We start from the raw sequence: 27,912 nt of genomic DNA, 5'->3' as shown, positions 1-27,912 counted from the left end.
GATGAGTTCCGGCAGCACGACGACATGGTGACGGTGATGGTGAGGGTATCTTAGCAGGGCTTCGCCTAAGCACTACGAAAATATGACCAAGGGTGTAAACGATGGAGGGGGGCGCTGCACACGGCTAAGCAATTGTCGTGGTTGTGCTAGGCGCCCCCTCCCACATATATATAGGTAGGGGGAGAGGAGGAAGCAACCAGGAGGCACCACCAAGTAGGCCGAATCCTACTTGGGGTCCTTCCCAAGTGGTGCCCCCCTCACCATATTTGTCGGAGAGGGGAAGGAAAGGGGGAAGAGGGAAGGAAGGGGGAGGCCGAATCCCCCCTTTCCTTTCCCTGATACGTCTCCAACATATCTATAATTTTTTATTGTTCCATGATATTATATTATCAATCTTGGATGTTTTATAATCATTTTATAGTCATTTTATGTCATTTTTTGGTACTAACCTATTGACATAGTGCCAAGTGCCAAGTGCCAGTTGCTGTTTTTTCCATGTTTTTTACATCGCAGAAAATCAATGTCAGATGGAGTCCAAACACCCCAAAACTTTACGGAGAATTTTTATGGGCCAGAAGGAACACAACGGGCCCTGGCTGCGCCTGGGGGGTGCCCCGAGGGGGGCACAACCCACCAGGGCGCGCCAGGAGGCCCAGGCGCGCCCTGGTGGGTTGTGCCCACCTCGGGTGCCCCCTCGACCGCCTCTTTGCTCTATAAATACCCCAATATTCCAGAAACCCTAGGGGAGTCGATGAAATATTCATCCAGCCGCCGCAGAGTCGAGAACCACAAGATCTGTCATGGAATTGTCACGACAGATGTCCTAGTGTGAGGACTTAGTCGTGAGGCCAACACATCTATGTGGTAGCTTGAGAGGGGTTGATTGGGATGAGAGACGCGAGGTGGATCAACACACAAGATAAGGATTTAGACAGCTTTGGGCCCCGGGAAACATCATCCGGTAATAGCCCTACATGATGTTTGTGGCTAGGTCTCATTATGCTCATGAGGGAGTCGCCGCATAAGCCGGCTCCCCTTTAGTTGTGTATAGCCTTAGCGATTCTTTTTCTCCGTCCCTCTTGGGGTGCCCTACCCCTCCTTATATATGTTGAAGGGGCAGTTTACATGACTAGTCCTAGTAGGATTAGGATTACTCTATAACAAGTGGATTCCTAGTCTTGCTTCCTTTGCAGCAGAATATTCCTTATGCCTTTCCTCTTAAGCCGGCCCACCTTCATATGACCCGTCCTATTGGGCCTTGGGCCTTATCGTCCATCTGACCCGCCCGCCGGGTTACTAATGAGTTGCCAAGATCAGGCGGGTTACCCGTGAATTGCCAAGCTCCGGGCGGGTCACCAGTGAGTCGCCAAGATCCAACCAGGTCATACATCCGGCCGGGTTATACCGCGGGGTATATCCCCGACATTAGCCCCCAATTTAATTTGGATTTATCCATGTTAAACTGATCCTGCAAAATAACTTAAGAACAAATTTGACAGGTTGTGCTCCGGGTTAACTATTCTTGTAAGCCAGCACCTGATCATCCTTAAGTCCTTGTCATTTCCTTCTTCTAGAAAATCCGGGTCATTAGGCCAGCTTCACAATCAATTTTCTTGTAGAAGAAATATTGTAAATAAAGAATCCATTTGAGTCGTCCTTCAATGCTCTGATTTGACAAAAATATAGGTTTTTAAAATATTCAACTGATATCCAGCCGGCTTGAAAATGTATAACTTGCTCAGTTATGATTTCCAAAATCGTCGGGTTTATAAAAACTGATAATCCTGGGTCATGATTGTTGCCAATGCCAGTTCATGATTGTTGCCAATGCCGGTTCATGATTATTGATGACGTCGGGTTATGATTGTTGCGAACACCAGGTCATAATGATTGGTGACGCCAGGTCAATCTGGTTTTCCCAAAACATAGAATTTGAAAATATTTCTCCCTTATATCCGTGTTACCTATAGCCCCCAAGTCTTAAGAGGAGAACATAGTGATAACTTAAGACTTGCTCCAATATAAGTGTTGCAACCTTGAAGAAATCCGGGTTGTTCATCTCAATCATTAGTCATAAACTAAAATATTCCACATATGTAACCCCAAGTGCCGGGTTGTCATGCTTGCATCAACCTAGGACTTTTAATTGCTTGATGCCCATAAAAACTTCAACTAGTGTAGCCCCAAGGGCCGGGTCATTATACAATAATGACCAGGGACTTTGTAGATATGTAAACTTGAATAGCAACATGTAGCCCCCAAGGGCCGGCTCAGCAAGATAATACTGAGCTGGGACTTTATATATATACTTCACTGAAAAATAACATCATATGATGTAGCCTTCATCATTGGGCTTGAACCCATGTCCACAAGGTTAAGAGCTTTGTACTCTACCGACTGAGCAATAAACCTTTCAATATAATGGATTAAGGCTTGTGTACCTTAAATTTTTGACAGGAGCAATCGGTATCCCCCAAGGGCCGGCTCATTACAATGTGATGAGTCGGGTCTTCAATAAGGTGATCAAAAAATGACTTTGCATTAACCCCCAAGTGCCATGGTGCATGCTGGCAGTGACATGGGACTTGCATATTTGATGTAATCTCAACTTGAATAATGTATCCCCCAAGTGCCGGGTCGTAAGCCTGCAGTGACTCGGGACTATTCCTTCCATTATAGAATAAATTATATCCATTGATAAAATAATATCCATTGCGCTAAAGCGACTTCGAAAACCTCAATCATAATATTGGTTATTGATAACCATAATAAAAATCCAGCCATGTTGGCTATTCAAGATTTGAATAATATAATCCAATGATTTATAAGCGCATGATTCCAATGGCACAATCGAAATATATACTGGCGACTTAGCGTCCAAAGCCAGACCTGGTTTAATTATAATCATAATAAAATATCATACCTGGGATATCTGCTCAGACTGCCGGTTTATCATACCTATGCAGTAAGGGTGATAACCCAAAATTTGAGAACTGGTAATTATCAGAGATTGCCGGTTTATAACCAAAGTCAGGCCGGGTTAATAAACACCGGATATTATCTTATCTCAAACTGGCGACTTATAGTCAAAAGCCAGACTGGGTTAATAAACACCGGTGAATTATAATCATAAAGCCTTATATGCCTCATCAAATAAACCTCAAAAAATCTTTCGAATAAAAACAAACGAGAAACGAGGCTTTTCATGGGCTGTCAGGCCGAAAATCAAGGCTTTTCACGGGCTGCCAGGCCACTGAGTTAAACCTATATACAAACCTTATAAGATGGACCTCACATAACCAATCGTCGTTTTAACTTTGACAAGTTAAGTGTCTGCATAAGATTGACTTGTCAAACGTTCGGCGGGTCATTCCAGGATTACCTGGGCGGAGTGGCTTACTTAAAAAGGCAGGATAACCCGGGGTTTTAGGTGGAATACACCTAGCTTCCAAGCCTGGCTTTTAAGCCTATTACAAGGGTTATAAAAACTCTTTGTTCTTTAGAACAAAAGAGCCTCCAAGCAATATTTTTGAGTTGTGCTCAATGGGCGCCTATGTTTGAGTTGTGTTTTGCAACAGACTCTCTTTGGTCCCTTTAACCTGGGTAGCAAGCCCCCAAGTGTTTTGTAAGCATGGCGTATACGCCAATAAAGCAGGATACCCATATTTGAACCGCGCATCATGGCAGCAAGTTCTCTTTGGCAACCATAAATTTTCCCTAAGAACTCAGACTTGCGAGAGATGGATTCTTTTTGAACCGGAATTTTAAACCGGATTTGAGAGCTTCAGAGCTTTGTGGGAGACAGATTTCCCTTGAGCCGGATTGTGAACCGGATATTAAGAGCTTCAGCGCTTTGTACGAGACATATTTCCCTTAAACCAGAACCTTCATTTTGAGCCGGAAACTTTCTGACGGCCCTTAAATTTTCATCGATATAGTAGTAATCTCCGGGGTCGGGTTATTTTTTCCCTCCAATGTCCTGGGGTTCTTGAATTTGCTGAAACTGGCAAGACTTGCTAAGTCATATCATTGTAGCCCCCGAGTCTTAAGACAACTCGAGGAGTTGGCTTAAGATTATTTACACTCAGCCGAGATATAAACCGGCATATAGCTGAACAGCGGAACGCTGAAATATGTCGAAGCTGGAGGCAAGATGGCGAGTTGATGATCTTCGCAACACTCATTGTATATCCTTGGTGTTTTGACAACGCGATGTGAATCCACAGAAAGCTGAGGCTGACCTCGGTCGGTTATAAATGACCCCGTATGACTTTTGTCAATAATCCTGCCAGAGGTTTATCCCCGCTGGTTGTTGATGTTTAAACAAACTTCAGTGGCGGCGACTTGTGCGCCCGCCCATTGAGCCATCCGGTGCAAACGGAGACTTGATGACATATGATAATTTGCTCCAGAATTGTTGAAATAAACCGGGCCACCGAAACAGTGACTAGCTTGTACTCGACAAGTAATTCATACAGACGGGGTGCAGCTCCAGTGTGTTGATATACACCGAACCACGGAGGTGGACGGTAAAAAACAACCACAGCATTAGAGGCAGTATGGACGCGGGCGAATCGCTACCGTTCTTGTAGTGAATAATTGTCTTGCTGAAAGTGCAACTATCCCTGGGTGGTTTTGGTAATTCCTAACAACATATAGCTCATTGAGCTAACATTATTCCAAGATTAATATTTCAGGAAAAGCTCAATGAATGGCATGGCATGGATGAGGAAAGTGGATCCCTCAAAATTCTAAGGACAAAATTTTTGGCTCAAGCTTGAAGCTCAAGACTCTACATTTTATATTTTAGTGATCCAAGATCACATTGAGTCTATAGGAAAAGCCAATACTATCAAGGAGGGATGAGGTGTTGCTTAATGGCTTGCTTGCTCAAAATGCTTAGTGATATGCTCCAAAATCCTCAACTACCTTCCCACATCCACATATGACCTAAACCAAAAGTCAAAGTCGGCCCCACCGATTCTTTCTATCCGGCGCCACCGAGTTTCAAATGTCATAGCCACTGCCGCAAACCCTAGGCAAATCGGTCTCACCGATAGGGATCTCGGTCTCACCGAGATGGGATTGTAATCTCTCTGTTTCCCTTCGTAACGTTTCGGTCTTACCGAGATGAGCGATCAGTCCCACCGAGATTGCAATGTAAACTCTTTGTTTCCCTTTTGTAACACTTCGGTCTCACCGAGATGAGCGAATCGGTCCCACCGAGTTTACCCGACCAACTCTCTGGTTAGCTTATTACCAAAATTGGTCCTACCGAGTTTGTGTAACCGGTCACACCGAGATTACGTTATGCCCTAACCCTAACCCTAACCATATCGTTCCTACCGAGTTGCATCTCAGTCCCACCGAAAATCCTAACGGTCACTAGGTTTGCTGAATCGGTCCGACCGAGTTTAACCATTCGGTCCCACCGAGTTTGGCAAATTGTGTGTAACGGTTAGATTTTGTGTGGAGGCTATATATACCCCTCCACCCACACTTCATTCGTAGAGAGAGCTATCAGAACATACCAACACTTCCAATACACATTTTCTGAGAGAGAACCACCTACACTTGTGTTGAGGTCAAGATATTCCATTCCAACCATATGAATTTTGATCTCTAGCCTTCCCAAGTTGCTTTCCACTCAAATCTTCTTTCCAACAAATCCAAATCCTGTGAGAGAGAGTTGAGTGTTGGGGAGACTATCATTTGAAGCACAAGAGCAAGGAGTTCATCATCAACACACCATTTGTTACTTCTTGGAGAGTGGTGTCTCCTAGATTGGCTAGGTGTCACTTGGGAGCCTCCGACAAGATTGTGAAGTTGAACCAAGGAGTTTGTAAGGGCAAGGATATCGCCTACTTCGTGAAGATCTACCGCTAGTGAGGCAAGTCCTTCGTGGGCGACGGCCGTGATGGAATAGACAAGGTTGCTTCTTCGTGGACCCTTCATGGGTGGAGCCCTCCGTGGACTCACGCAACTGTTACCCTCCGTGGGTTGAAGTCTCCATCAACGTGGATGTACGATAGCACCACCTATCGGAACCACGACAAAAACATCCGTGTCTCCAATTGCGTTTGAATCCTCCAAACCCTTCCCGTTACATTCTTGCAAGTTGCATGCTTTACTTTCCGCTGCTCATATACTCTTTTGCATGCTTGCTTGAATTGTGTGGAGATTGCTTGACTTGTACTAAGATAGCTAAAATCTGCCAAGAACTAAAATTGGGAAAAGGCTAGATTTTTATTTGGTCAAGTAGTCTAATCACCCACCCTCTAGACATACTTTCGATCCTACAAGTGGTATCAGAGCTTTGGTCTTCATTTGCTTTGATTTCCATAGCTTTTGGCGGTCATAGCCTTGGTTTCACAACCTAGGAGAGTATGGCGTCTAGCGAGGGAAATTATTACCGTATAGGTCCTTACTTTGATGGCACTAATTTTGCTAGTTGGAAGCATAAGATGAAAATGCATATTCTTGGACATAACCCCGCCGTTTGGGCTATTGTGTGTATTGGCTTGCAAGGTGAATTCTTTGATTGGAAAGAACCGAACCGTGAAGCCACCGCGGAAGAGTTGAAAATGCTACAATACAACGCTCAAGCTTGTGACATCCTCTTCAATGGATTGTGCCCTGAAGAATTCAACAAAATCAGTCGTCTTGAGAATGCAAAGGAAATTTGGGATACTTTGATTGATATGCACGAAGGTACCGACTCCGTCAAGGAATCCAAATTGGATGTGCTTCAAAGTCAACTTGACAAGTTCAAAATGAAGGATGGTGAAGGTGTCGCTGAAATGTACTCTAGGCTTACTCTTATCACAAATGAGATTGCCGGCTTAGGGACTGAAGAGATGACCGATAGATTCGTCATCAAGAAGATCCTAAAAGCCTTGGATGGAAAATATGATACCGTGTGCACATTGATCCAAATGATGCCCAATTACAAAGATCTCAAGCCAAGGAAGTCATCGAAAGAATTGTTGCTCATGAGATGTCACTCAAGGATAAAGAGGAACTTCACAACAAATCAAGTGGTGCTTACAAAGCCTCATGTGAAGCCCCCACATCATCGAGTGAGAAACAAACCTTCAATGAAGAATTGAACTAAATGGTGAAGAACTTCAACAAGTTCTACAAGAGTAGAAGCAAAGAGAGAAGCTCCAAGTCAAGGTCCTACAATGACAAAAGATCTTCTAGTCGAGAGCGAAACTGTTACAAATGTGGAAGGCCCGGACACTATTCCAATGAGTTTACGGCCCCCTACAAGAGAAGAGAAGATTCTCCCAAGAGAAGAAGTAGAAGAAAAGAATCACCATCTAGAGAAAGAAGGAGTAGAGATGATCGTTATGAACGAAGACCCTCATGGAGAAGCAAGGATTCGGAAAGAAAGGACAAGTCATCAAGGAGCTACACAAAACGAAGACATCAAGCTCATGTTGGTGAATGGGTATCCGGATCCGACTCCGACAACCACTCCAAGAGAAGCTATTACTCCGACTCCGAATATACTGAAGATGAAGGTGTTGCCGGTCTAGCACTTGTGACAACCAACTCCTACGACATATTTGACTCACCAAATGAAGGAGTTGGAACATGCTTCATGGCTAAAGGCCCAAAGGTATCACACCCCGAGTATGTTGATTTCGACAGTGATGAAGATGACTTGTTAGGTGATGATGATTTACTTGTTGACAACTCTAATGATGAATACTATGATGAAACGTCAATTAATCATGCTAATCAAGATAAAACGAATGACAATGATAAGGAGAAGATTGAGTCTCTAACTAAAGAACTAAACACTCTTAAGTTAGCTCATGAAACTATCTTAGGAGATCATCGAGAACTTTTAAGGACTCATGAGAAATTACGCTTTGAGAAGCTCAACCTTGAGCAAGAGCATGAGTTCTTAAAAGCAATCAATGATGATCTTCGCAAGAAAAGTTCTTCTTACATTGCCAAGCGTTTACTCTTATCCACTTACATGCCTCAAGTCAAGTCTAGTAACAAGAACAAGAAAGATTCTTCCTCTAGTAGTAACAATAATCATGCTAAATCCAATATTGTTGCTTCTAGTAGTTCTCTTGATTCCACTAATGATTCTCTTAGCCAAGTTACACTTGAGCAAGAAAATAGCTTATTGAAGGGAATTATAGAGAAAGGTGTTTACAAGAGCCTTGCCGGAAGTAAGCAATTCGAGGAAATTGTACGCAAGCAAGGAAGGCACCGGAAGAATCAAGGTGTTGGTTTTGAACGAAAGTTCAATGCCAATGGAGTTGAGTGGGAAGAAGATCAATACCCCAAGACGAAGTTTGTTCCTCAACAAGAGAAGTATGATCCTACTTCTTTCAAAGGGACACATGCTCAAGATGATCTTCCACCACAAGACCACAAGCAAAAAGGCAAGGACAAGCTTCAAGAGGAAATTGATGCATTTGAAGAAGCTCCTAAGGCCTTGGTCAAGTGGGTTCCCAAGACTACTTCAAGTTCCACTTCATCAAGTACAACTAAAACACTGAGGATTCCCATCAAGATGGTGTGGATCCCGAAGAAGAACTAGAGAGTTCTTGAGGGTGACTCTGCCAACATACTTCACTCTTATCATCTTGGCAAGAACAAGTGCAATCAACTTCCACATCTTGCACTAGTTCAAGGAGTCACAAACCCTCTTGTTGGTAAGACAAGGGACAAGGTAACCTAAAAGCTTTCATAGACATCATCTTGTGTGTGCATCACTCTATGTCTATGGATATCCTTGTTTGTTCCTTGTGGGACTAACCCTGTAGGTATTGAAAGTGAAACTCACTCCAATGGATAGCTCCAAATGATCTACATCAACATCGAGCATTCACATCTTCAACATCTACATGAAGTCATCATCGACAAAACCCAAGGTTAGTTCATCCCTCTTAGGGGGGATCTCACATCTAGGGGGAGCTTTACTCTAAGAATTGAGCTAAAGCAACTCTAATGGTGTGAACACAACAATGCTTTATGTAAAAGTGGTAACCCCACTTGTGCTTAAACGATGAGTATGACCTATGATCAAATGTTCTCATTTGACTCCTAAGTCAATATACTCATATATAGATGACCTAGTCATCGCAAATTGTTTGATAGATGCTCGAATTGGTTGTGCATGCTTTGCCACATATTTCAATTGCCATTTTATTGTGTGAGCATGTTGATTGCATATTTCACTCATTCGAGGACATCCACTTGTTATTTTGATTGATTGTTTTTCTTTTCTTTTGCCAAGTGGATGGACAAGAATGCCTAAGAACCCTCTCTAGCTATCTATGCTTTTCTCGTCTCAAACTCTATTCATGCTACATCACAAAATTTGATCAAGTCAGATTCGAACCACTCTGTGTGAGGAGCACTCGGAGTCCCCGATTCGTCATAGACTTAAAGTTCCAAAACTTCTTTGTGCTTTTCGGTCTGACCGATTCCTCCATTTCGGTCATACCGAGATCACTAAGTCGATCTAGGTTTTCAATCTCAGTGCAAGCGATTTGAACCTTTCGGTCACACCGAGTTTCAGTAACTGCTTGCAGTTATGAATCTTGGTGCCACCGAGTTGTTCCACTCGGTCACACCGACAGGGTCGGGCTATATATACTCACGGGCAAAATTTTGGAAATTTCTCCGAAACCCCTTCGCCCGCGCATAGCTCGCTCTGCCTCCAGGGTCTCTTGATCGTCTTCCTCGTCGCCAGCCGCCTCCTGCCGCTGGTCTCCACTGCCGTCAACGGGAATCATCCCCGCCATTGCCGCCGTAGCGAGTTCGTCGCCGAACTAGGGTATGAACTCGATCACTGTGCTATCCTATCTGATTCCTAGCACATTGTGCTCGCCATGTATCTTGCCACGATTGAGATCATTCTTATCCAGTCAAAACACTCCATAGTTTAGTCGTGAATTGAAAATTTAGGGTTAGGTTTCCGCCGAATCCATCTCGGACCCACCGAGTTGTGGAACTCGGTACCACCGATTCGGCTCAGGCCATTGCACATGTAATTTTCGGTCTGACCGAGAATTGCAAATCGGTGTGACCGAGTTCAAGACTTTGTGAAACCCTAGCAGTCTCGGTGTCATCGAACTGTGACTCGGTCTGACCGAGTTCACTAGTTTAGGTTCCAACAGCTGCTTCGGTATCACCGAGTTTACAAATCGGTTGATCCGAAATGCTTTTTGTGAAAAACTAAAACTAAGTTTTTGACTCATTCTTTTGAAAAAACCTCTGCATTTTGTGATGCTCATCCACTCTATCTCATATATATCTATTCACAAGGTCTGCTGTTAGTGTTTGCAATATGTCTGATCAGAGTGACAGTCAGAACAGGTCAGAGGAGCAGGTTCACCTGAGTGAGGGCACTAGTCCCTCTAGCAGTTCAGATGATGGTAGCAGGAGCACTCCCGGCAACTTGCCCAAAGCTGCCACCAGAACAAGGAAGAAGAAAACTTCAGAGTCTGAGGATGAAGACTACGTGGCAGTTGAGGATGAGGCCACTTCCAAGAAGAAAGTGGTTAAGAAGGAATATAGCACTGCTGCTGCCAGCAAGCCAGGCATGAAGCAAAAGGTTCCTGCAAATAGAATTCCAATGTCTAAGGCCAGAGCATCTACTCAAGTCCCTTTGGGATCTGAACCCAAAGAGGCTGCTGCAGAAGGGAAGAAAAGGAAGGAAAGGGTCAAGAAGACCATGACCAGAGTGATTGGAAAGGCTTCCATGATGGAAGAAGAAGAAGAGGTTGCTGCACCAGCACCCAAGGCACAGAAACTTATGGGTGATGCTATCAGGATAGGGTCTGCTTCATCAAAGCCCAAAGAAGCACCCAAAGCAGCCTCCAAGCCCAAGAGTGCACCTAAGAGGAATACCAGGAGTATACCAGCTGCTGAGAAGAACAAGGCCCCAGTGCCTGAAGTTGCTGCTGATGAAGATGATGAAGGACAAGTCCTGAGGAAGCTCAAACCCAAGATTCCAGACCACAATGATGCTCATCCTGTGGCTGAGAACATGAAGATCAGGAGAGACTCAGGACTGAGGAAATGGAGAGAGACAAACCCATATGCTACAAGAAGAAGAACTGTTGTTGATTACAGGTTCCACACAAAGGAACAACAAGATTTCTATGAGACAGTGCTGCTGGACAAGAAGCCTATAGTGTGTTAAATGAGGTGGGTCGACTGGAAGTATATCAAGGAAAATGAGGAACACTATCCTGGTGTGTTTGATAGCTTCAGTGCTTGTGGAGTTGCAGACTTTGTTGGGCAGAAGCTCACAAAGTGGAATGAGGAGCTCATAATGCAATTCTACTCCACAGCACACTTCTATCCAGATGGCAGGATAGTATGGATGTCTGAAGGTACAAGGTACCACTCAACTATTGAGGAATGGGCAAATCTGATCAATGCTCCTAAGGAAGAAGAAGATGCTTGGATGTCTATGCCAAGAAAAAGATGGATCACAATTCTATGTCACAGATGTACAAGGAGATCCCAGACAAAGCTCTTGAGACTTTCAAGTTTGGGTCAGTCCATTTTCTTCTGTCAGGACTGCCAATGATCAATTGGATCCTAAGGCACACTCTCTTGCCCATGTCTGGTGATCACAGAATGATTAGAGGCCATGCAATTAACTTGCTACATATATTTGATGTGCCACAGAAGTTCAAGGTCACGAGCCTTATAGTTGAGACTATCAAGAGGACTACAGCAGACCAGAAAAGAAGTTGTGGATATGCCTTACAAATCCAGGAGTTGATAAACTCAAAGATGGGCACAGGCACATACCTGTTGGATAAGGAACACTTGCCTATCTACCCAGACTTCGAGGACAATCAAGTTGTGATGAATGAGAATGAACCATCATCAGTACAAGCTCAAGAGAAGAAGGAGAAAGCAAATAAAGAGAAGGCTGCCAAGATGCCAACTCAAGAGGAGGCATCTAAGTACTTTTTGAAAAGCAAGCAGGACCAGCTTGGTTATTTGATAGCATCAACTCTGAGGATTGAGAAGGGGTTGGTCACCCTGACTCAAAACCAGGAGAGCTTGGAAAGAATCGTGGAGCAAAAATTCTATGATTTAGATGTCAAAGTAACTGAGATTCAGTTAGTTGTGGAGCAGCTACAAGATGATATGCAGGACAGGAAGGGCAGAACAACCACTGATGCATTTGCCAGAGTGCCTCGAGCTCAGAGATCAACTGCAGTGCCAGTAACAGACACTAGAGCCACTTCATCTGCACTAGCTACAGCTTCAGTGCCACCAGCTCCAGCACCTACCCCAGCAGCCCCATCTACTTCGACTGAAGCCTTCGTTCTTGGAATTCTCCGGACACCACCACCTGAAGACCAAGCCTGAGAGACTTTTTAGTGCTATGCATTTTCTATGAACTTTTTGGTAACTTGTTGCAAAAGGGGGAGAAAAATGTATAGATCATAGGCTTCGAGAGAGAGAGAGAGTTTGCTTTTGTTCTCTTGTCTTCTTGGTTGAACTTTGTTTGTCTTTTGATTGCTTGAGATACTATGCTATTATCTGTGAGACATTGATGATCATGTGGTTGATCATAAGCTACACTTATGCTTGTTATGATATTATCTTACTTATCCTTATATGATCATTCACTTTGCTTGGTGATGAGTGCATGTATTCAATCTTTATTATTTTGAGTGCTCCACCAAGATGTATGTGACATGGAAGAGTAACCCATGATCCTAACTCATTGTGCATTTGCAGTCCAAAGCAAATCTTAAGATATGCACAAATTTAGGGGGGCCTCTTGCTTTTCACATACTTCTCAAAGCGACAATATCTTTCACTCTTATTATCATTTGTCGAAGCTTTGATCTATATGTTGTCATCAATTACCAAAAAGGGGGAGATTGAAAGTGCAACTATTTCTGGGTGGTTTTGGTAATTCCTAACAACATATAGCTCATTGAGCTAACATTATTCCAAGATTAATATTTCAGGAAAAGCTCAATGAATGGCATGGCATGGATGAGGAAAGTGGATCCCTCAAAATTCTAAGGACAAAAAGTTTGGCTCAAGCTTGAAGCTCAAGACTCTACATTTTATATTTTAGTGATCCAAGATCACATTGAGTCTATAGGAAAAGCCAATACTATCAAGGAGGGATGAGGTGTTGCTTAATGGCTTGCTTGCTCAAAATGCTTAGTGATATGCTCCAAAATCCTCAACTACCTTCCCACATCCACATATGACCTAAACCAAAAGTCAAAGTCGGCCCCACCGATTCTTTCTATCCGGCGCCACCGAGTTTCAAATGTCATAGCCACTGCCGCAAACCCTAGGCAAATCGGTCTCACCGATAGGGATCTCGGTCTCACCGAGATGGGATTGTAATCTCTCTGTTTCCCTTCGTAACGTTTCGGTCTTACCGAGATGTGTTGGGTTTCGTAGTAATTTCAAAATTTTCCTACGCTCACGCAAGATCATGGTGATGCATAGCAACGAGAGGGGAGAGTATGATCTACGTACACTTGTAGATCGACAACGGAAGCGTTTAGTTGATGTAGTCGTACGTCTCCACGGCCCGACCGATCAAGCACCGAAACTACGGCACCTCCGAGTTCTAGCACACGTTCAGCTCGATGACGATCCCCGGACTCCGATCCAGCAAAGTGTCGGGGAAGAGTTCCGTCAGCACGACGGCGTGGTGACGATCTTGATGTACTACTGCAGTAGGGCTTCGCCTAAGCACCGCTACAATATTATCGAGGACTATGGTGGAAGGGGGCACCGCACACGGCTAAGAATATGATCACGTGGATCAACTTGTGTTTCTCTGGGGTGCCCCTGCCTCCATATATAAAGGCTCAAGGGGGGGTGCGGCCGGCCTAGGAGAGGCGCGCCAGGAGGAGTCCTACTCCCTCTGGGAGTAGGATCCCCCCCCAATCCTAGTTGGAATAGGATTCGCGGAGGGGGGAAAAGAGAGAGGGGGCCGGCCCCCTCTCCTTGTCCTATTCGGACCAAGGGAGGGGAGGGGCGCGTGGCCCATCTAGGGCTGCCCCTTCTCTTTTCCACTAAGGCCCACTTAGGCCCATATAGCTCCCGGGGGGTTCCTGTAACCTCCCGGTACTCCGGTAAAATCCCGATTTCACCCGGAACACTTCCGATATCCAAACATAGGCTTCCAATATATCAATCTTTATGTCTCGACCATTTCGAGACTCCTCGTCATGTCCGTGATCACATCCGGGACTCCGAACAACCTTCGGTATATCAAAATGTATAAACTCATAATATAACTGTCATCGTAACCTTAAGCGTGCGGACCCTACGGGTTCGAGAACAATGTAGACATGACCGAGACACGTCTCCGGTCAATAACCAATAGCGGAACCTGGATGCTCATATTGGCTCCTACATATTCTACGAAGATCTTTTATCGGTCAGACCGCATAACAACATAGTTGTTCCCTTTGTCATCGGTATGTTACTTGCCCGAGATTCGATCGTCGGTATCCCATACCTAGTTCAATCTCGTTACCGGCAAGTCTCTTTACTCATTCTGTAATACATCATCCCGCAACTAACTCATTAGTTGCAATGCTTGCAAGGCTTAAGTGATGTGCATTACCGAGAGGGCCCAGAGATACCTCTGCGACAATCGGAGTGACAAATCCTAATCTCGAAATACGCCAACCCAACATGTACCTTTGGAAAACACCTGTAGAGCCCCTTTATAATCACCCAGTTACGTTGTGACGTTTGGTAGCACACAAAGTGTTCCTCTGGCAAACGGGAGTTGCATAATCTCATAGTCATAGGAACATGTATAAGTCATGAAGAAAGCAATAGCAACATACTAAACGATCGGGTGCTAAGATAATGGAATGGGTCATGTCAATCAGATCATTCAACTAATGATGTGATCCTGTTAATAAAATGACAACTCTTTGTCTATGGTTAGGAAACATAACCATCTTTGATTAACAAGCTAGTCTAGTAGAGGCATACTAGTGACACTCTGTTTGTCTATGTATTCACACATGTATTATGTTTCCGGTTAATACAATTCTAGCATGAATAATAAACTTTTATCATGATATAAGGAAATAAATAATAACTTTATTATTGCCTCTAGGGCATATTTCCTTCAGTCTCCCACTTGCACTAGATTCAATAATCTAGATTACACAGTAATGATTCTTACACCCATGGAGCCTTGGTGCTGATCATGTTTTGCTCGTGGAAGAGGCTTAGTCAACGGGTCTGCAACATTCAGATCCGTATGTATCTTGCAAATCTCTATGTCTCCCACTTGGACTAGATCCCGGATGGAATTGAAGCGTCTCTTGATGTGCTTGGTTCTCTTGTGAAATCTGGATTCCTTCGCCAAGGCAATTGCACCAGTATTGTCACAAAAGATTTTCATTGGATCCGATGCACTAGGTACAACACCTAGATCGGATATGAACTCCTTCATCCAGACTCCTTCATTTGATGCTTCCGAAGCAGCTATGTATTCCGCTTCACACGTAGATCCCGCCACGACGCTTTGTTTAAAACTGCACCAATTGACAGCTCCACCGTTTAATGTAAACACGTATCCGGTTTGCGATTTAGAATCGTCCGGATCAGTGTCAAAGCTTGCATCAACGTAACCGTTTACGATGAGCTCTTTGTCACCTCCATATACGAGAAACAAATCCTTAGTCCTTTTCAGGTACTTCAGGATGTTCTTGACCGCTGTCCAGTGATCCACTCCTGGATTACTTTGGTACCTCCCTGCTAGACTTATAGCAAAGCACACATCAGGTCTGGTACACAACATTGCATACATGATAGAACCTATGGCTGAGGCATAGGGAATGACTTTCATTTTCCCTCTATCTTTTGCAGTGGTCGTGCATTGAGTCTGACTCAACTTCACACCTTGTAACACAGGCAAGAACCCTTTCTTTGACAGATCCATTTTGAACTTCTTCAAAATCTTGTCAAGGTATGTGCTTTGTGAAAGTCCAATTAAACGTCTTGATCTATCTCTATAGATCTTTATGCCTAATATGTAAGCAGCTTCACCGAGGTCTTTCATTGAAAAACTTTTATTCAAGTATCCCTTTATGCTATCCAGAAATTCTATATCATTTCCGATCAGTAATATGTCATCCACATATAATATCAGAAATGCTACAGAGCTCCCACTCACTTTCTTGTAAATACAGGCTTCTCCAAAAGTCTGTATAAAACCAAATGCTTTGATCACACTATCAAAGAGTTTATTCCAACTCCGAGAGGCTTGCACCAGTCCATAAATGGATCGCTGGAGCTTGCACACTTTGTTAGCTCCCTTTGGATCGACAAAACCCTCCGGTTGCATCATATACAACTCTTCTTCCAGAAATCCATTCAGGAATGCAGTTTTGACATCCATCTGCCAAATTTCATAATCATAAAATGCGGCAATTGCTAACATGATTCGGACAGACTTAAGCATCGCTACGGGTGAGAAGGTCTCATCGTAGTCAATCCCTTGAACTTGCAGAAACCCTTTTGCGACAAGTCGAGCTTTGTAGACAGTAATATTACCGTCGACGTCAGTCTTCTTCTTGAAGATCCATTTATTCTCAATTGCTTGCCGATCATTGGGCAAGTCAACCAAAGTCCACACTTTGTTCTCATACATGGATCCCATCTCAGATTTCATGGCTTCAAGCCATTTCACGGAATCTGGGCTCACCATCGCTTCTTCATAGTTCGTAGGTTCATCATGATCTAGTAGCATGACTTCCAAAACAGGATTACCGTACCACTCTGGTGCGGATCTTACTCTGGTTGATCTACGAGGTTCAGTAGTATCTTATTCTGAAGTTTCATGATCATTATCATTAGCTTCCTCACTAATTGGTGTAGGTGTCACAGATACAGTTTTCTGTGATGCACTACTTTCCAATAAGGGAGCAGGTACAGTTACCTCGTCAAGTTCTACTTTCCTCCCACTCACTTCTTTCGAGAGAAACTCCTTCTCTAGAAAGTTTCCGAACTTAGCAACAAAAGTCTTGCCTTCGGATCTGTGATAGAAGGTGTATCCAATAGTCTCCTTTGGATATCCTATGAAGACACATTTCTCCGATTTGGGTTCGAGCTTATCAGGTTGAAGCTTTTTCACATAAGCATCGCAGCCCCAAACTTTCAGAAACGACAACTTTGGTTTCTTGCCAAACCATAGTTCATAAGGCGTCGTCTCAACGGATTTTGATGGTGCCCTATTTAACGTGAATGCGGCCGTCTCCAAAGCATAACCCCAAAACGATAGCGGTAAATCAGTAAGAGACATCATAGATCACACCATATCTAGTAAAGTACGATTACGACGTTCGGACACACCATTACGCTGTGGTGTTCCGGGTGGCGTGAGTTGCGAAACTATTCCGCATTGTTTCAAATGTACACCAAACTCGTAACTCAAATATTCTCCTCCACGATCAGATCGTAGAAACTTTATTTTCTTGTTACGATGATTTTCAACTTCACTCTGAAATTCTTTGAACTTTTCAAATGTCTCAGACTTATGTTTCATTAAGTAGATATACCCATATCTGCTTAAGTCATCTGTGAAGGTGAGAAAATAACGATATCCGCCACGAGCCTCAATATTCATCGGACCACATACATCTGTATGTATGATTTCCAACAAAACTGTTGCTCTCTCCATAGTACCGGAGAACGGTGTTTTAGTCATCTTGCCCATGAGGCACGGTTCGCAAGTACCAAGTGATTCATAATCAAGTGGTTCCAAAAGTCCATTAGTATGGAGTTTCTTCATGCGCTTTACACCGATATGACCTAAACGGCAGTGCCACAAATAAGTTGCACTATCATTGTCAACTCTGCATCTTTTGGTTTCAACATTATGAATATGTGTGTTACTACTATCGAGATTTAATAAGAATAGACCACTCTTCAAGGGTGCATGACCATAAAAGATATTACTCATATAAATAGAACAACCATTATTCTTTGATTTAAATGAATAACCGTCTCGCATCAAACAAGATCCAGATATAATGTTCATGCTTAACGCTGGCACCAAATAACAATTATTTAGGTCTAATATTAATCCCGAAGGTAGATGTAGAGGTAGCGTGCCGACTGCGATCACATCGACTTTGGAACCGTTTTCCACGCGCATCGTCACCTCGTCCTTAGCTAATCTTCGCTTAATCCGTAGTCCCTGTTTCGAGTTGCAAATATTAGCAACAGAACCAGTATCAAATACCCAGGTACTACTGCGAGCATTAGTAAGGTACACATCAATAACATGTATATCACATATACCTTTGTTCACCTTGCCATCCTTCTTATCCGCCAAATACTTGGGGCAGTTCCGCCTCCAGTGACCAGTCTGCTTGCAGTAGAAGCACTCAGTTTCAGGCTTAGGTCCAGACTTGGGTTTCTTCTCTTGAGCAGCAACTTGCTTGCTGTTCTTCTTGAAGTTCCCGTTCTTCTTTCCTTTGCCCTTTTTATTGAAACTAGTGGTCTTGTTGACCATCAACACTTGATGCTCCTTTTTGATTTCTACCTCCGCAGCTTTCAGCATTGCGAAGAGCTCGGGAATAGTCTTATTCATCCCTTGCATATTATAGTTCATCACGAAGCCCTTGTAGCTTGGTGGCAGTGATTGGAGAATTCTGTCAATGACGCAATCATCTGGAAGATTAACTCCCATTTGAATCAAGTGATTATTATACCCAGACATTTTGAGTATATGCTCAGTGACAGAACTGTTCTCCTCCATCTTGCAGCTATGGAACTTACTGGAGACTTCATATCTCTCAATCCGGGCATTTGCTTGAAATATTAACTTCAACTCCTGGAACATCTCATATGCTCCATGACGTTCAAAACGTCGTTGAAGTCCCGGTTCTAAGCCGTAAAGCATGGCACAGTGAACTATCGAGTAGTCATCAGCTTTGCTCTGCCAGACGTTCACAACATCTGGTGTTGCTCCAGCAGCAGGCCTGGCACCCAGCGGTGCTTCCAGGACGTAATTCTTCTGTGCAGCAATGAGGATAATCCTCAAGTTACGGACCCAGTCCGTGTAATTGCTACCATCATCTTTCAACTTTGCTTTCTCAAGGAACGCATTAAAATTCAACGGAACAACAGCACGGGCCATTTATCTACAATCATACATAAACAAGCAAGATACTATTAGGTACTAAGTTCATGATAAATTTAGGTTCAATTAATCATATTACTTAAAGAATTCCCACTTAGATAGATATCCCTCTAATCCTCTAAGTGATTACGTGATCCAAATCAACTAAACCATGTCCGATCATCATGTGAGATGGAGTAGTTTCATTGGTGAACATCACTATGTTGATCATATCTACTATATGATTCACGCTCGACCTTTCGTTCTCTGTGTTCCGAGGCCATATCTGTATATGCTTGGCTCGTCAAGTATAACCTGAGTATTCCGCGTGTGCAACTGTTTTGCACCCGTTGTATTTGAACGTAGAGCCTATCACACCCGATCATCACGTGGTGTCTCAGCACGAAGAACTTTCGCAACGGTGCATACTCAGGGAGAACACTTTTTGATAATTTAGTGAGAGATCATCTTATAATTCTATCGTCAATCAAAGCAAGATAAGATGCATAAAAGATAAACATCACATGCAATCAATATAAGTGATATGATATGGCCATCATCATCTTGTGCTTGTGATCTCCATCTCCGAAGCACTGTCATGATCACCATCGTCACCGGCGCGACACCTTGATCTCCATCGTAGCATCGTTGTCGTCTCGCCAATCTTATGCTTCCACGACTATCGCTACCGCTTAGTGATAAAGTAAAGCATTACAGCGCGATTGCATTGCATACAATAAAGCGACAACCATATGGTTCCTGCCGGTTGCCGATAACTCGGTTACAAAACATGATCATCTCATACAATAAAATTTAGCATCATGTCTTGACCATATCACATCACAACATGCCCTGCAAAAACAAGTTAGACGTCCTCTACTTTGTTGTTGCATGTTTTACGTGGTTGCTACGGGCTTAAGCAAGAACCAATCTTACCTACGCATCAAAAACCACAACGATAGTTTGTCAAGTTGGTGCTGTTTTAACCTTCGCAAGGACCGGGCGTAGCCACACTCAGTTCAACTAAAGTTGGAGAAACTGTCACCCGCAAGCCACCTATGTGCAAAGCACGTCGGGAGAACCGGTCTCGCGTAAGCGTACGCGTAATGTCGGTCTGGGCCGCTTCGTCCAACAATACTGCCGAACCAAAGTATGACATGCTGGTAAGCAGTATGACTTATATCGCCCACAACTCACTTGTGTTCTACTCGTGCATATAACATCAACATATAAAACCTAGGCTCGGATGCCACTGTTGGGTTTCGTAGTAATTTCAAAATTTTCCTACGCTCACGCAAGATCATGGTGATGCATAGCAACGAGAGGAGAGAGTATGATCTACGTACCCTTGTAGATCGACAACGGAAGAGTTTAGTTGATGTAGTCGTACGTCTCCACGGCCCGACCGATCAAGCACCGAAACTACGGCACCTCCGAGTTCTAGCACACGTTCAGCTCGATGACGATCCCCGGACTTCGATCCAGCAAAGTGTCGGGGAAGAGTTCCGTCAGCACGACGGCATGGTGACGATCTTGATGTACTACTGCAGCAGGGCTTCTCCTAAGCACCGCTACAATATTATCGAGAACTATGGTGGAAGGGGGCACCGCACACGGCTAAGAATATGATCACGTGGATCAACTTGTGTTTCTCTGGGGTGCCCCTGCCTCCGTATATAAAGGCTCAAGGGGGGTGCGGCCGGCCTAGGAGAGGCGCGCCAGGAGGAGTCCTACTCCCTCTGGGAGTAGGATTCCCCCCCCCCCCAATCCTAGTTGGAATAGGATTCGCGGAGGGGGGAAAAGAGAGAGGGGGGCCGGCCCCCTCTCCTTGTGCTATTCGGACCAAGGGAGGGGAGGGGCGCGTGGCCCATCTAGGGCTGCCCCTTCTCTTTTCCACTAAGACCCACTTAGGCCCATATAGCTCCCGGGGGGTTCCTGTAACCTCCCGGTACTCCGGTAAAATCCCCATTTTACCCGAAACACTTCCGATATCCAAACATAGGCTTCCAATATATCAATCGTTATGTTTCGACCATTTCGAGACTCCTCGTCATGTCCGTGATCACATCCGGGACTCCGAACAACCTTCGGTATATCAAAATGTATAAACTCATAATATAAATGTCATCGTAACCTTAAGCGTGCGGACCCTACGGGTTCGAGAACAATGTAGACATGACCGAAATACGTCTCCGGTCAATAACTAATAGCGGAACCTGGATGATCATATTGGCTCCTACATATTCTACGAAGATCTTTTATCGGTCAGACCGCATAACAACATACGTTGTTCCCTTTGTCATCGGTATGCTACTTGCCCGAGATTCGATCGTCGGTATCCCATACCTAGTTCAATCTCGTTACCAGCAAGTCTCTTTACTCGTTCTGTAATACATCATCCCGCAACTAACTCATTAGTTGCAATTCTTGCAAGGCTTAAGTGATGTGCATTACTGAGAGGGCCCAGAGATACCTCTGCGACAATCGGAGTGACAAATCCTAATCTCGAAATACGCCAACCCAACATGTACCTTTGGAAAACACCTGTAGAGCCCCTTTATAATCACCCAGTTACGTTGTGACGTTTGGTAGCACACAAAGTGTTCCTCTGGCAAACGGGAGTTGCATAATCTCATAGTCATAGGAACATGTATAAGTCATGAAGAAAGCAATAGCAACATACTAAACGATCGGGTGCTAAGCTAATGGAATGGGTCATGTCAATCAGATCATTCAACTAATGATGTGATCCTGTTAATAAAATGACAACTCTTTGTCTATGGTTAGGAAACATAACCATCTTTGATTAACAAGCTAGTCTAGTAGAGGCATACTAGTGACACTCTGTTTGTCTATATATTCACACATGTATTATGTTTCCGGTTAATACAATTCTAGCATGAATAATAAACTTTTATCATGATATAAGGAAATAAATAATAACTTTATTATTGCCTCTAGGGCATATTTCCTTCAAGATGAGCGATCGGTCCCACCGAGATTGCAATGTAAACTCTCTGTTTTCCTTTTGTAACACTTCGGTCTCACCGAGATGAGCGAATCGGTCCCACCGAGTTTACCTGACCAACTCTCTGATTAGCTTATTACCAAAATCGGTCCTACCGAGTTTGTGTAATCGGTCACACCGAGATTACGTTATGCCCTAACCCTAACCATATCGGTCCTACCGAGTTGCATCTCAGTCCCACCGAAAATCCTAACGGTCACTAGGTTTGCTGAATCGGTCCGACCGAGTTTAACCATTCGGTCCCACCGAGTTTGGCAAATTGTGTGTAACGGTTAGATTTTGTGTGGAGGCTATATATACCCCTCCACCCACTCTTCATTCGTGGAGAGAGCCATCAGAACATACCTACACTTCCAATACACATTTTCTGAGAGAGAACCACCTACACTTGTGTTGAGGTCAAGATATTTCATTCCAACCATATGAATCTTGATCTCTAGCCTTCCCAAGTTGCTTTCCACTCAAATCTTCTTTCCACCAAATCCAAATCCTGTGAGAGAGAGTTGAGTGTTGGGAAGACTATCATTTGAAATTTCCACCAAATCCAAATCCTGTGAGAGAGAGTTGAGTGTTGGGAAGACTATCATTTGAAGCACAAGAGCAAGGAGTTCATCATCAACACACCATTTGTTACTTCTTGGAGAGTGGTGTCTCCTAGATTGGCTAGGTGTCACTTGAGAGCCTCCGACAAGATTGTGGAGTTGAACCAAGGAGTTTGTAAGGGCAAGGAGATCGCCTACTTCGTGAAGATCTACCGCTAGTGAGGCAAGTCCTTCGTGGGCGACGGCCGTGATGGAATAGACAAGGTTGCTTCTTCGTGGACCCTTCGTGGGTGGAGCCCTCCGTGGACTCGCGCAACCGTTACCCTCCGTGGGTTGAAGTCTCCATCAACGTGGATGTACGGTAGCACCACCTATCGGAACCACGACAAAAACATCCGTGTCTCCAATTGCGTTTGAATCCTCCAAACCCTTCCGTTACATTCTTACAAGTTGCATGCTTTACTTTCCGCTGCTCATATACTATTTTGCATGCTTGTTTGAATTGTGTGGAGATTGCTTGACTTGTACTAAGATAACTAAAATCTGCCAAGAACTAAAATTGGAAAACGACTAGATTTTTATTTGGTCAAATAGTCTAATTACCCCCCTCTAGACGTACTTTCAATCCTACACCTACATAAACAATATGACAAACCGGCGTAATTGTTCTCAAAATAAAAAATATGTGCTATTTAAAATAGTCTAGATGGATATCACCTGATGTATTTGGAGTTTTGGACCTTATGATCCTAAACGGTGTCCGTCAGTGGTAGCCTCAGCGATCAAGTGCCGTGTTGTTGCTATTCACTCATGGACAAAGCGTCAGTAGCGGGCGGAGGCTGGTATTTCTCCTTATCCGTCTTGATAATTTTTGGATGTACGTCAACTAGTACAGATGATCCTCAGCAGGTGTTTCATTTAACTGGGACTATTTTGCTTTATACACCGAATAATAGTAGTAGTGAGAGGAGCGCCCATGTGATATTCTTCTGAATATACGCCCTACTCTGCACCACAACCGAACACTGAAACTTGCGCTGACTTGGTGACCTTTAATGTTCAGTAGGAAGCTTTAGAAAATGGCAGTGGCAGCTTGACACTGGTGCCGCAGTTGCGGAGGGGCGTTGGCTGTTCAGAACTGAGGCCGTTATGACAGCCACGTGCGGTAGAGGCGAGCACGGAGGTGAGTCCAGGCCACAGCGGCAGCGGCGGCTCAAATAGGGCAGAGCTGGTGATTTGAGCGGCTTGAATGGCCGGGTAACGCCACATCGGTGGGTCGGAGCTAGCGCGGGGCGCGGCTATGGAGTCGGGCAGCTCGGAAGCGGTGTCTTGCACGCGGAGGGTCCGGCGGCTTAACGTGAGCCGCAGCCAATAGTGGCAGGTCACACGCGGGAGAAGTCACCTGGTGGATCCATCCATGGCAGCCGGCCGGCTTGTAGAAAGACACAGCAGACCCGGTGGCTCGACGATGGCCGCGAGGCAGAGCTACGGCGATTTGAGCAGGCAACTCGGAGCAGCGGGTCACCGCAGATGCTAGGCGGCTCATTGTAATGGACAACGGCGGTGGCCGGCAACTTAGCAGAGGCTGCGGCAAGGGGAGCGACAGCAGGGACCGGCGGCTCAGGACGTGCGCTAGGGGCGCCGGTGGCTCAAGGTACGTCGGCGGCAGGCCGCTCGAAACAAAACTGCAGTCACCGTATCTGTCTCTGAGTCTTCCTGGTCATGGCGTTTTTTTTCAATGGATCGATCAATCGCTTAGCGTGACTAGATAGCCTTCTTTCTTTCCTTTCTTTTTGTCTCGGACTGCCAGAGATACCGCCTTTCCACGCCATGGCCCTGTAGCCTCCATGTGATGAGCAGGAGTACTAGTTGAAAACACTTGATGGCTGGAGTTGGCTTCGGCCTTCGTGTGGACTGTAGATTAATTTGACGTTTTGTAGGACCACTAGTAGATGTCCGCTGGCTTTGAAGATTCATTGCGCAGTACACCGGTGAATCACCTCAGAACTTGAAGTGAGGGGTACCAGCAACCTCACCGAACGACTGCTACCTTCAAGGGGTTGATCTGACCGTTTAATTAGGCGAGCAGCCCGTGAAGGAAACGGTTTCGATCTCCTTGAACTTCTGTGGGTCTCGGCGATATTTGTGATAGATCGCAGAACGGCGGCTGTGCTCCCAGACGTTACCCTATTTCTAGGGTTCAACAGATATTGTTGGGCAGACGTGTTTGGCCGGTCGACGTTGAATTTACCTTTTGACACTCATCTGGTTTATGCAGCTTCAAAAACTTTTTTAATCTTCACTGATAAACTTAGAATTAATTTAGATCCTTCTGCACCGACTCTTCTCTACCCGGCAAATCGCGAACTTCTCGATCTCTGGGAGAGACCCTCCAAGAACTCATCACCACCGTGCGCAGGCCTTACGGTGGGCGCCAACTGTTGTGGAATTGTCACGGCAGATGTCCTAGTGTGAGGACTTAGTCGTGAGGCCAACGCATCTATGTGCTAGCTTGAGAGGGTTGATTGGGATGAGAGACGTGAGGCGGATCAACACACAAGACAAGGATTTAGACAGCTTCGGGCCTCGGGAAACATCATTCGGTAATAGCCCTACATGCTATTTGTGGCCAGGTCTCATTATGCTCATGAGGGAGTCGCCGCTTAAGCCGGCTCCCCTTTAGTTGTGTCTAGCCTTAGCGATTCTTTTTCGCCGTCCCTCTTGGGGTGCCCTGCCCCTTCTTATATATGTTGAAGGGGCGGTTTACATGACTAGTCCTAGTAGGATTAGGATTACTCTATTACAAGTGGAGTCCTAGTCTTGCTTCCTTTGTAGGAGAATATTCCTTATGCCTTTCCTCTTAAGCCGGCCCACCTTCATATGACCCGGCCTATTGGGCCTTGGTCCTTATCGTCTGTCAGACCCGCCCGCCGGGTTACTAATGAGTCGCCAAGATCAGGCGGGTTACCCATGCATTGCCAAGCTCCGGGTGGGTCACCAGTGAGTCACCAAGATCCAACCGGGTCATACATCCGGCCGGGTTATACCGCGGGGTATATCCCCGACAAGATCCAATCTAGACACCATCTCGGATGGGGTTCACCACCTCCATTGGTGCCTCTCTGATGATGCATGAGTAGTTCTTTGTAGACCTTTGAGTCCGTAGTTAGTAGCTAGATGGCTTCATCTGCATGAGCACTTTTGCCCTCCGGTGGAGCGATTCCGCCGGGGGAACTTCCCTCCCGGCAGGGGAAATCATCGTCATCATCATCACCAACAACTCTCCCATCTTGGGGAGGGAAATCTCCATCAACATCTTCAACATCACCATCTCCACTCAAACCCAAGTGCATCTCTTGTGTTCAATCTTGGTGCCGGAACTATAGATTGTACTTGTGGGTGACTAGTAGTGTTGATTACAATTGATTACTATATGGTTTATTTGGTGGAAGATTATATGTTTAGATCCATTATGCTATTTAATACCCCTCTCATCATGAACATGTTTATCATTTGTGAGTAGTTACTTTTGTTCTTGAGGTCACGAGAGAAATCATGTTGCAAGTAATCATGTGAACTTGATATGTGTTTGATATTTTGATAGTATGTATGTTGTTATTCCCTTAGTGGTGTCATGTGAGCGTCAACTAAATGACACTTCACCATATTTGGGCCTAAGAAAATGCATTGTGGAGTAGCAATTAGATGGTGGGTTGCGAGAGTGACAGAAGCTTAAACCCTATTTATGCGCTATTTCGTAAGGGACCGATTGGATCCAAAAGTTTAATGCCATGGTTAGAATTTATTCTTAATGTTTTTCTATAGTTGCGGATGCTTGCGGGAGGGTTAATCATAAGTAGGAGGCTTTTTCAAGTAAGAACAACACCTAAGTACCGGTCCACCCACATATCAAATTATCAAAGTAGTGAACACAAATCAAACCAACATGATGAAAGTGACTAGATGAAATTCCCGTGTACCCTCAAGAACGCTTTGCTTATCATAAGAGACCGTTTTGGCCTGTCCTTTGCCTCAAAAGGATTGGGCTACCTTTCTGCACTTTTGTTACTATTATCGTTACTTGCTCGTTACAAATTATCTTGCTATCAAACTACTCCGCTACTTACAAGTTCAGCACTTGCAGACAATACCTTACCTGAAACTACTTGTCATTTCCTTCTGCTCCTAGTTGGGTTCGACGCTCTTACTTATCAAAAAGAGCTATAATTGATCCCCTATACTTGTGGGTCATCATCCATCCACACCACCGCGACCAAGCCAACAGGCGAGACTCCGTTCTTCCTCGTCTACGGAGCAGAAGCGATTCTCCCTCACGAGGTCAGGCATCGCTCCGCGCGGGTCTTGGCGTTTGACGAGGCACGCCAGGACGCCTCGTAGGGGATGGACCTCGTGCTGGGGGAGGAACACCGCTGCCAAGCCTCACACCGAGCAGCAAGGTACCAGCAGACGCTGTGGTGGTATCACGGCCGCAGCGTCCGCTCCAGGACGCTCGAGGTGGGTGATCTCGTCTTAAGGCGAGTACTCTCCAGGGAGGGGATGCACAAGCTCTTACCCATGTGGGAGGGACCGTTCAGGATCTCCGCATCTCCATGCCTGGCGCCGCGTGCCTGGAGACGCAGGACGGGATTCCCATCCAGAACGCCTGACATCTAGCACCTCTGCAAGTTCTACCCATGAAGCAAGGCCCAGTGCCTGTTGTCGGTGTCAAAATTGGCGGATCTCGGGTAGGGGGTCCTGAACCGTGCGTCTAAGGTCGATGGTAATAGGAGACAAGGGACGCAATGTTTACCCAGGTTCGGGCCCTCTCTATGGAGGTAATACCCTACTTCCTGCTTGATTGATCTTGATGAATATGAGTATTACAAGAGTTGATCTACCACAAGATTGTAGTGGCTAAACCCTAAAGTCTAGACTGTCTGACTATCATTATGAGGATATATATCTACGGACCTAACCCTCCGGTTTATATAGACACCGGAAGGATCTAGGGTTACATAAGATCGGTTGCAGAGAAAGGAATCTTCATATTCGGACGCCAAGCTTGCCTTCCACGTCAAGGAGAGCCCCATCCGGGCATGGGTAGAGTCTTCGGTCTTTGTATCTTCACAGCCCATCAGTCCGGCCCATGTCTAATAGGTCGGACGCCCGAGGACCCCTTAGTCCAGGACTCCCTTAGTAGCCCCTGA

The sequence above is a fragment of the Triticum urartu genome, chromosome 4A (genome assembly GCF_056163025.1).
Source record: "Triticum urartu cultivar PI428250 chromosome 4A, HENAU_Tu73, whole genome shotgun sequence".
NCBI lineage: Eukaryota > Viridiplantae > Streptophyta > Magnoliopsida > Poales > Poaceae > Triticum > Triticum urartu.
This window is presented reverse-complemented; position numbering follows the sequence as displayed.